Genomic DNA, 10,658 nt, shown 5'->3' with positions numbered 1-10,658 from the left:
CATCTCCAGGAGCTGCCTGGTACTGGTCATCCTCATGACCTCTCACTTCTCCTATCACAAGGTGAAGTTAGTGAGCCCAGTCTTATGTGGGTGAAAATAGATGTTCAGATTTCAAGATACAATGCATATTCTATGCCCTAAAACAGCATTTTATAACAGCTATCCATTGGAGTGGAAAGCCACTCTCTAGCCAGGATAACCCTTAAAGCAGGAATCTGTAAAATGAGGTCAGGCCCTTGTTCAGTGGCATAGGATGGACATCAGAATCTGCTTAGGTGAAGGCTGAATGGGTGGGGATTATGAAGTAGGTGCTGAAGGAGTCTGCTGGCTTGGAGAGAGGCTGTCCGTGAGAGCCTATTCAGAACTCTTGGCACCAGAAAGATAGAAACTGATAATTCTGCTCTCTTGACCAGACATCTTTCCCCCCTGCATGTCAGTAAGAGAAAGAGATGTCCCTCATCTTGACTATCTACTTCTGAGGAAGCCAACTAAGTGCCCCAGTGCTGAAGGTACCACAGCTGGCCAGGGGCAATAGGCACAGAAACATCATCAGACATTCAGAGAGACAGGGATGTTTGAGAGGGGAGCTCAGGCTGAATAATCAGATTAGCTTTCTTTGGAAGCAGGGCTAATGTAAGAACTGAAGACAATCTTAATAAAAACATAATGAGGGCTCTTAAGAATATGTGCTTAAAGAACAAATTAGAGTTTCTGGAACCAAAAGAAATTCTTAATTTAAAAATTTTATTAGGAAATGCAGAAATTGCATCTCTCTCTTTCTCTCTCTTTCTCTCTCTCTCTCTCTTTCTCTCTCTCTCTCTCTCTGTGTGTGTGTGTGTATGTGTGTATATTGTGTGTATATATGCACATATGTGCGTACGTCTATGTACATGTGTATATGTGTGTGTTCACATGATCTCACAAACCTGACAATCCCATAAAACAGTAATTAAGAGATCCATTAGCCTTTTCCTTATAAATTCAACAAACATCTCTAATTCCTTTCATGTCCCCCAATTTAAACTTTTCTCCCTCAGTAATCTTCATTACTTGCTTCTGAACTCTTAAACCTCTTTAAATACTCTTTAAAAACCACAACCAATTTAATCAGCCCAGCCAAGCCACTGGATTCCATGTGAGGTCAAGAAACAAGGGCAGAAACTCCCATCTCCTCAGCATGCAGAAGAACACTTTACAATTAGCACCCACAGATGCAAAGCAAAGCCCAGGTGCACGGGGCAGCCTCAGCGCTTGAGAAGTGTGCCTCGACATGGCTTCCAGCTTTCTGCACATGTCCCTCCCCTTCCTGAGACTTCCTTCTGTCTCACAGAGTTCACCTGGAGCCTTTGTTTTCACAGCATCCTTTCAGACACTTGTCTTTCACTTTCATTAAGGAAAGGAGCAGGAAACACACCCTTGAGCTCACGCTGACCAGACAGACTCCTGTTATCCATTCATGTGGATGAAGAGATCCTTTGGAAATAGTTCAATGTTCAAAGTGGTACATTCACTCATGATACTGCTTTTTGTGATTAAAAAAAAAAAAAAAAAAAAAAGTCAGAAGGATCCATATCCGTTCCCAAGAGAAAGGGAAGATCCTAATGTCTTTAAGGAGCTCTGCAGCCACACCCTCTGAATGCACTCCTCATGATGCTGCTTTTTCTTTCCGGATAGAGGTCTCCATTTGTGGAAGGAGAGGAACAAGAGGGGAGAGCTAGAGAAAGGGCGCAGTACAATTATGTGATAACAGACTCTTCTCTTTTCCCACAACAAAGGAAATGGTAAAGTGGCCATTTGTCTCCAAAGCTAGGTGTCCAACTTATTCTTAATTATTAGATTACCTTTCTATTATAAAGATTTTTCTTTGACAATTTTGTACATTATATGATGAATTGTAGTCATTTTCAACTATCTTAATCTTCTTCTGCTCCCACTGAAATTCCTTCTCTTTTCAAATCGCCCATCTACTTTTTGGGTTGCGTGTGTGTCCACTCGCTTTAATAAGAGCTGCTTGCATGAACTGTAGACTCTTGGAACAAAAAAGAACCTTAAAGAATTCCTAGTTCAGTCTTTGAACCAATCAGAGAATGATGGTTTAGTTAAGTTGGGCCACTTTCTGAAGCCATAGAGATGCTTGGTTATAATGTAGGAACCAGGGCTCTGGCTTCCTCAACAAAGAATCATTTTTGCTAACCAGTTCACTTGTGACCACACTCCCATGGTGGGGCTTGGTTACAGGGTTTTCTGTGCTCATTTTGCTGCTTTAAATCCAGGATCCATGAACTAGCTCAGGGCTCCAGCTGAACGAAACTATAAAGGTGAGTGCTGATGGTTTAGTCTAAATGCCTATTGTAGATGAGATAAGGAAGCCAGTGGCTGGGGTGAACCTTCACCGTACCCCAACTCTCCACCCCTGGCATGTCTCAAATTGGCTAACCTGTAGACTGAGCCTGATTGCTCTGATCTCTAATTACATTGACTTCTCCAATCCAGTGAATCAACTGCTACAAACTCCAAAGCAGGAAACCTCAGGAAGCCATAGTCATGTAGTTCAGCACTCGCCCAAGCAAGCAGGTGACAGGTCATGGGTAGGATCACCGGCAAGATCACGGGCATCATTGTAAGGTGTACCCAGGTAATGTGCTAGAGCCACGGACTAGCTACCCTGGAGGAATTAATACTTCCTGAAGCAGATGAACAGGAAAACAGTGGAGAACTTCCCATAGAAAATGAGTGGATTGTAGTGTTGAATAATGCCTTTCGGCAGACCATGAGAACCTAGAGCTTCTAATATTTCTTTCCAATATTAAACCTTTCATATTCATGCTTGTGATCAATCAAAAATTAATGCAGGACAGCCCTTCATCACTGTTGTGAGATTGCAGGGCCCATGGGCACTGATCACCAAGTAACAATGTTTTATGATTCGAGCTAAGGAAGGCAGAATTGTTATGAAAGTGTTTGCTAAGCACAGGCAAGTGGCGGTCCCGCAGGTCAGGAGCAGAGGGGCCTTTCTGATTGCAGCCTAGAGATGCGATGAGACAACACGGTCTTCACAGCACCCACCTCCAAACCTTCTCTGGAAGCCAACAGAGGTGTGTCTTATTGAAGGGATTGAATTTGGCAACATTGTCCTCTATAGTCACTCTGTACTGACACTGTGGCTTCAGATTAATTACCCGTGCTTTATACCTTCATATTACATTTGAGAACTATTTAGATTCTATTGTTATGTAACAAGCAGTTGTTTGCAAAAAAAAAGTGTGAATTAAAGTGATAATAGAAAGAATTCAAATGAATCTAGGAGACTTTGAAAGAATTCTTGTGCTCACTTGAGAGAGGTCAGTGTATGAAGATCCAGTAACTGCAGAGTCAACTATGAACCACCTGAAAAGAGGTTCAAGCAAATGTTACAAGGCCCTTTGGCAGCAGATGCAGTGTTGGGCTCAGAGAGCTAAATGACCCCAGTCCAATTAATGACCACACTGGCTTGAAACAAAAGGGGGAAATGTTCTCTTCTGTGGCTCCCTAATGGTTGGCTGGCCTGGATGTGCTTTGCTGATTGCACTGGGCTCACCAGAGGGACTGTGAATAGGAATAACAGAATCAGGCCCCAAGCACTCTGGTTTTTTTTTTTTTGTTTTTTGTTTTTTTGTTTTGCTACAAGCAAACTGTGGTCCTAAGAACATGAACATTTGTCCTTGGGGAACAGCATCATCTCAGAGAAGCAGAAAGTGGAAAACTCTTTGGAAAAAAAAAAGAGAAACAATTCTACCTTGTAATTCTGCATTGCCTTTGAGTAATAAAGGAGGAAGAGCAGGATCCAGTGGAATCTGGTACAGAGACTGGCATCATGACTCAGACAACTCCATCAAGAAATTGCTTCTTCCTTTGCCTTGCTACGGCCCTTGCCAGGCTCCTAGTCATTTGGACTTGCCTTATTTGCAGGGTATATTTTCCTTGTTCATGAACTGAGACTGTAGACTTAGAGTCAGAAACTGGTGTGAATTTATGTTCATGATTTGCCTGCCATTCAGTTCTTTTTAAGGCTCTGTTTCAGAGGCGCCCCACGGTACGGATTTGATTACTTTATATATCTCATTTAAGCGAAATACTGTCTTTTGAAACAGGCTAATCTCACTAATAGAACATCTGTAAGTCATCTACACTGTAGCATATATCAGAAATTCTTTTCTGTTGGAGACTGAGTAAGCCTCACTTGGATGGATGTACCACTCTTTGCTGCTCCATTGATACGTGGATAGGGATTCGGGTTGCTCTTGCCTGTTGCTCCTTTTGTAAATATTGTCCACTGCTGTGAGGATGGGTGTGTGCATACCTCTTTGAAATCCTGCCCTTGGTCTTTTGGTATGCATGTAAAAATACAGTGGCTGAATCATATAATAGTTCTGTTTTGTTTTGTTTTCTACACTGTGTTTTCCTCGTGACTGCCAAACATCGTTTAACCCTCTCTTCAATGGTCTATTTCTCAGAAATACTTGACTGATTTGTATGTCTGTCTACCTCTGTGTCAATCCTACACTGTCTTTAAGCTGAAGCCAAGTCAAGCTTTCCTGGGAACAGCATTGAGCTGGGAATGTTGAGAGCACTAGTAAAATGTGAGTGGATGTGCAGAGGTGGAAGTAGGAGGATGCTTTTCATTTGATGGACATTGTTCTCAGTTATTTTTATTAAATTTGTCCTTCAGCAACTTCACACACATTCATAGCCCTGCTCATCCTTACCCCCCTCCCACCATGCCATCTCCCCTCCCTACTCGTCTTTCTGCACACTCATGTCCTTTAATACTAGAAAGGAAGTTTGACAAGATGTCCACCTAGCAAAACATCTACCCCTCCCCATGGCTCATGACTCAGGGAAAAGGATTTAGATCAGTTTCTCTGTACCAGGTATGAATTTCCCTAGGCAGCAGGGAAGACATTCTCTGACGTGACCCACAGACTTTAAGCAGAGCCATCTGTGTGAACATAGGTTTGGAACTGTCCACTGGTGCCTGGGTCACTGGTGGATACACAGCTGAGTACAGTGACAATCTCTTCACCCAGAAGCCATCAGGATCCAGTAGTTCAGCAGGGCCCATGCTGTTTTGATAACCAGACTTTAATAGTAAGTTTTAAAGTATGATAGAAATATGAATTTTCAACTTCTATCTCTCCCAAGACTGTTTTGATTATTCAGGGTCCCTTGTTAGGTCTTCCAAGATGGTGATCCAAGACTTTTGGAACTTGGAACATGTGTTGATGCCAACATGTCTTATAATTTTCACCCTACCATTCAACCTACAGGACTCTGATCCCTGAGGGGAGAATGTGCACCTCATTTATCTTTACATAGAGCCATATACATATGTATACAATGGTACCAAGCAGTGAGTGACTTCTTGTTCTGGGAAGTAAGTAGCATGGCGGAAGAGCTGACCTCTGCTCTGCATTCTCCATCAGCTGCCTGGGTGATCTTGGGCAAGCCACCTAACTTCTATAGGCCTCTTGTCCTTCGTTTGTGAAATGAACCATGATGGCAGATGATCTTCAAGTTCCTTCTTATCTCTGACATCTTATTACTGCCATTTGGGCAAAAAGACAGCTGTAATTATTAAAACAATCTCACTGTCCACAATATGCAAGGAAATCAGAGACAAACCCAAATGTATCTGATGATTTTGGTTCTATGATCCATGTTCGTTGTTGAGAGGAACCATTTTGCTCACATTGAGCTTTTCAGTTATTGAAAATTCACCCTTATACGGAAGCAATACCTTTTGTCATTTATTTGAGTTAAGCACATAGCCCTGCTTACTGGCCCAGTTTTCAAACATAGACTGTGATACTTCTATCACTGCTTAGAGGCACCAAAGGAAATTTTCAAAGAACATGGTATTTGTTAAAATAGTATTTAACATTTAAAACATCTTATAATTTATGTCAAAAATGATTTTGGAAAACAAACCAGTACATAAAGTGAGCTCTCCTTATTTGTGTGCTCCTTTCCCACTTTTACCCATATTTTATGTAGTTTCAACAGATTCACCTAATTTTATATCCCCATATTTTCACATAGCATACCACCAGCAATTTGTATGGGTCCTGTGTTGACACAACTGTACTTATTTTTTTATTGGCAGCGGCTTGGACTGATTTGTCCATCTATGTATTATTAAAGAGTCTGTAGCAGATCTCTTCCTTTATGCAGAATCGTCTGTACTTGGGCTTTTCTTCTCAGGGTAGAAAGTAAGATAATTTGCTTCAATAGTAATATTGATAATTGTGTTAACTTTGGAACACATACACAACAAGAATAACCGTATTAGAATATAGTCTAAGTACTCCCTTCTATACATTTTATTATGAATATTTAATTATTTTGTTTTTGTTTTTGTTTTTGTTTTTCCTTTTCTTTGAGACAGAGCTTCTCTGTGCAGTCTCAGCTGTCCTGGAACTTGCTTAGACCAAACTGGCCTTGAACTCCGAAATCTGCCTGCCCCTGCCTTTCCAGTGCTGGGATTAAAAATGAGCACCACCACTGCCCCACTGAATATTTAAATTTTTATCTTCAATACTTCTAATAAATCTATTTATTTCATGTAACAGGAATGCTTTTTAGCAGTTAGTAAATAAATGGTAAAGTACAAGCAGCAGGCACTTAAACAGAGTTGAATTTTCTCATATAATTAAATGTCTCATTGAATGGATGTCCTGCACTGGGGATGTCACAAGAAAGTCTTTACAGACCAAGGGCATCCACCTAAGTTTCCCATCCTAGTAAATGATGTCTATCTTCATGCGTACAAGATGGCTACCACAAGCTCTCTAAGCTTCATGAGGGGATTAGAGAGAAGGATTGGAGGGCTATGCTATCTCTGTGTTCTGATTGAGGTTGGTTGGTTTGTTTGTTTTTCATCTCTGTTGTCCAGAATGATGGGCAAGTAAGCGGATGTGAGTGACTGTTAATTTAAAAGGCTGTCATATTTGCCACATGAGTGTAAAAAGAAATAAGGACATAGTTTTGGTTTATTATAATTACACGGCAAATACAAAGATGCGATCAAATTTTGTCTGTGTTTGAATCCTTAGCATAGTGTTCATATAGAAGAGACCCAAGAAAACTTGGTAATAAAAAAAGTTCAGTGCGTGACCCCTGAAAATTAGGGTGGGTTTGTTGAAAATCAAGACTGGCCTCTCTTTGATAGGATCAGGAGATACAACAGAATGGGGATCCGAGCTTTGTATGAAAGCCGAAAAATATGTATTCTTGTTGTGAGCTCTCTCTGACAGAAACCTAGACAAACGTGTGTGTATGTTGTGTGTGTGTGTGTGTGTGTGTGTGTGTGTGTGTGTGTGTAGTTTACAGAAGAAATACAAGTTAAAGAGGCAGTAGAACACAAACGTTTCAGAAATGGGCTGATGGTAGGTTAATTAGAACCTGTATTGATAGGATAACAACCCAAGAGCACAGTTGAGAGGGACTGCTACTGAGCTCAAGTCTAGGCTCAAGTTGAAGCTTCAGGGTAGAGTCCAGCTGTGCAGTGGAAGAGCAGGCCAACAGGAAGATGGCAGACAGTCCCAGTAGCAGGCTACTCAGCTTTACTGAAGCTCCGAGGCCATCAGGTGTTTTCTGCCTGAGTGTCCTCGATGCACACTGAATGTCATGTCAGCAGGGACATGCTGTCACAACGCTAGGCATTGTGGGTTTTATGGGGTCCAGATGAGGAAGTCACTCTTTCCGTGGTCCAGTGGGTGTGGTAAGTTCTTGATTCTGGTTTCCCCAATTGATTTTAATACGTTTGTGTGCCTGTACATACTCATTTCACCCTAATGAATTTATAGGGTGGCTCCCTTTCTTTGCTGAGGGGTAAATTATTTACCAGTCTGTGCTGCCTGGGTGGCGCCAGACAAGATGGGGTGCTTTGGAGGTCCACCCAAGGGCTGTAGTCAACCCTCTCCCTCAAAAATGGACTCAAAAGCTGCTTGCAAAATGGAGTCTCCCTAGGCATTGCACAAACTCGGTAGTACACTGTTTTCAACAATATGGTGTAACATAGAGCAGAGCCTGATCACAATTCATTGAAGAGCAACTTGGGTCTTTCTTTCTTCCTGCCTGCTGTTGTTGCCCTCACTATTACTGTATTGTATGATCTGTGAGAGTCTCATCTGAGCCCAGCACATGCTGCCATCATGCCATTGACACTTCAGAACTGTGAGTTAAATAAGCTGGGTTTTTTTCTACTACATTTGTCTGTTTTGGGTATTTAGTTCTAGTAATGCCACACAGATAAATACACATTCCTTGCCTCTTAATTTCTGAGTTCGAGGATTGTAATTCTCCATTGCTTTATATTGGGATATCGATATCAATATGAGGTTTGGGGGATTAAACAATAAAAGGAAAAGTTATGTTTTAATACTGAGGTGTTTCTGTGTGTCAAGTTGACAAGGAGTTAATTGTGTTGGTTACTTTGATATAAACTTGACACAAATTAGAGTCATTTTGGAAGAGGGAACCTTAGTTAAGAAAATGCTGCCACAAGACAGTGGGGAGCCTGTAGTGCATTTGCTTGATTAATGATGGATGCAAGAGAGTCCAGCCCAAAGGTACAACCCCTGGGCTTGTAGTCCAGGCTAAGAAAGTCATGAGGAGCAAGCCAGTAAGCAGCATCCCTCCATGGTCTCCGCATCAGTTCCGGCCCTGCTTGCTTGTATCCCTGCCTTTCCTCAGTGATAGAGTGTGACCTGAAAATTGTAGGATGAAATAAAGCCTTCCTTTTCCAAGTTACTTTGGTCCAGGTGTCGTTTCATAGCAATAGAAACCCCGATGAATGCAAGCTTTGTCTCAGGATCTGCTCTCCAAGGAACTCAGACAAACACATATATTTGTACATATTATTTTTCTTTCATTTCAATTTATATTTATTAATTTTTTCAAACAGCTACTATAGTTAGGACACAAATGCTTGTTAAACTGTTGTCACCCAGCGGTCTAATAACACAGGTGTTGGATTCTTCACAAATGTTGGCCTAGAGGTGTCAGCAGAAATAATTATCAAGTATTCTGTGTAAAATTATGAAGTAGCACTGGGATCCCTCAGATGTGCACAGAGACGCTTTAGTTTCTCTGGTGGACTTGTAAACACATTGTAGGGTATATCTGAGTTCTGAGGGCAGAGCACCCTGACACTTGACATCTGTTAACCTGCATCCTGGCAGCTTAAGGTATTTGAAGTTTCCATGCTACACCTTGACACATTCCTTCAACTATTTGTGATTACTAAGTTAGATTTGGGGTGGTTGCTCAGACAAAATTACAATACTTATACAATACAATAGGAAATGAGGGTGGTGGCATCGAGGGATTCCTGGGTATGAGAAGTATCTGCTCTTCTAGTTTCCATGAATAAGTAAGCCAGCTACTTCGAAGGAAATGCAAGGGCTGAAGAGATGGCTCAGGATTTAAGAGCATTGGTTGCTCTTTTAGGGGACCTGGGTTCAGTTCCCAGCACCAACATGGTGGCTCACAAATATCTGTAACTCCATTTCCAGGTGGATCTAATATTCTCTTCCGGCCTTCTTGGGCATAGCACACACGTGGTGTATAGACATACATGCAGTCAAAACACCTATATACATAAGATAAAAAGCAAATAAGTACCTAAAGAAGGAAATGTATATATCATTTTGTTTAAATTTATGTGTATTATTTTTTAAAACAGCTAAGACACAAAAACTTGTTAAACTTTTATTTCCCAGATGCCAAATAACACATGCATTAAGTTCTTTATGATTATTGGACTAGAGATATCAGGAGAAATAATTACCAACAGGCCTTGGTAGAGCAAACTGTGAAGGTTTGTGGCTACTTTCTGTGGAGGTCTAGCTAGTATAGTATAGTATAGCACAGTACAGTACAGTATAGTATAGCATAGTACAGTACAGTATAGTGAGTAGGCTAAGCCTGGGTGAGGGACAGAGCCCAGGTGCTGAGTAGAAGAAGAGCAATATCAGGGAGACTTGCATGGCTTTGCAGACTTTGTGAAGAATTCAGGCACCATTTTGTGGAACATTATACATACAACTCCATAAAATCTCTCTGCCTTCTACTCATTCCTCCTTTCTTCCCTTCTCTACCCTCCCTCTTCCCCTTCTCTACCCTTTCCTACCCTCCTTCCCCTCTTCTCCCTCTTCCCTCTCCCTCCCTTCCCTCTTCCCCACTTCCTCCCTCCTCACCCTTGCTTGTCTTAGATATTTAGATATAGTAACTTCCCTCCTTTCTTACTCCTTCTCTTCCTCCTCCTTCTTCTCCTCCTCCTCCTTCTTTTTAAAGATTTATTTATTTATTATATGTAAGTACATTGTAGCTGTCTTCAGACAACCCAGAAGAGGACATCAGAACTCATTATGGATGATTGCAAACCACCATGTGGTTGCTGGGATTTGAACCCAGGACCTTCAGAAGAGCAGTCGGTGTTCTTAACCACTGAGCCATCTCCACAGCCCTCACGCCTTCCTTCTGTCTCTCTCACATACATATTTTTTTAAAGCTCTATTATTTTTTCTGATCTATAAATAGCCAAGAACTTCAATGTATGCTTATGCAACTGCTGCTTTTTTTTTTTTTTTTTTTTTTTTTTTTTTTTTTTTTTTTTT

Source organism: Mastomys coucha, unplaced genomic scaffold (genome assembly GCF_008632895.1).
Source record: "Mastomys coucha isolate ucsf_1 unplaced genomic scaffold, UCSF_Mcou_1 pScaffold20, whole genome shotgun sequence".
Lineage (NCBI taxonomy): Eukaryota > Metazoa > Chordata > Mammalia > Rodentia > Muridae > Mastomys > Mastomys coucha.
The sequence above is the reverse complement of the archived record's forward strand: the minus strand, read 5'-3'. Positions refer to the sequence as shown.